The sequence below is a fragment of the Arachis duranensis genome, chromosome 9 (assembly GCF_000817695.3).
Source record: "Arachis duranensis cultivar V14167 chromosome 9, aradu.V14167.gnm2.J7QH, whole genome shotgun sequence".
Classification (NCBI taxonomy): Eukaryota; Viridiplantae; Streptophyta; class Magnoliopsida; order Fabales; family Fabaceae; genus Arachis; species Arachis duranensis.
Window position 1 is genome coordinate 115506502 of NC_029780.3, and position 1160 is coordinate 115507661.

A 1160-nucleotide genomic window follows, 5' to 3' on the forward strand; every position below is an offset into this window, starting at 1 on the left:
TAATAACCAAATAACTTCAATTTATATTTAAAAAAATTCTAAATTCCAAACATAAAAATCGAAAAGAACCAAAAGAAAAATAATAACTCAAGAAAAGACAATGTTTCCACCAAAACAAACATATGTTTGGCATTATTCTATTAGATAGACTCTAAAAGAGATTCCAAAACATGTGCATCCAAATTCTCAAGTTTCTTTCTCAATCTTGATCTTCTTGCAAGTTGAGGTATCTCCTTCCACATTCGAATCTTCCGACTCCGAGGATAGTCACTTAGTTGGTGTAATAGCACTTTTCAATAATCCAGATTCATCATTGGCCACAACTTCAATGGAGAATTCAAGCAACAAATATTACATAATATATTAATAATAAATAATATAAAAAGTACCAATAAAAATATCTTCACTAATGCTTTTAGAAATAAATATTGCTTAGATCTTACCAATAGGAGTGGATCAAGTATCTCTACACAGCTCTCTTCCAAAACTTGTTTTGTCTCATTGTTAAATACTACATAACATGCACAGTCAGAATTATCAATGACACCAAGCTTTATTCGATATCTGCTTAAAAAAGAAAATAACATAAGAAAAAGTTAAATATAGACTTATTTAATATCTAATCCAATGTACATAGACTTTAATTTAAATAAATAAATAAATAACCTTGGAGTCATGGATAAAAGGATATTAGTAGAAAACTCGTGTCTTTATCGAGTCAAACCATCTCAATTGAGTATGGCAATGGAGAATTTCCATAACTTGATAGTATCCATAACCATATCACTCGTATACGTACACATAAATTGTCGATTGTAGGATTGATGTTAGCAATTTTGTGAATATCAGCCATTGGAATAAGTAGGGAGATTCGGATATATGTAAAAAAAGGGATTGATGTACTTTAAATTGTGGTGCTTTACATCTCTCATAACTTATCCTTTTATAGTTGCATCGTAACTAAATTTTTTAAAATTTGGTTGACTTTAATTTAAAATTTTAAAAACAACAAACTAAGTTAAACAACAACCCAAATTTAAAATTTAAAAATAACAACTTAAATAAATAATAATTTAAAAATTCTAAACTAACGTAAATATTTATTTATTGTAATATTAGTATGTAACAACCGAAGAATAATTAACGTAAATTTTTTTAAA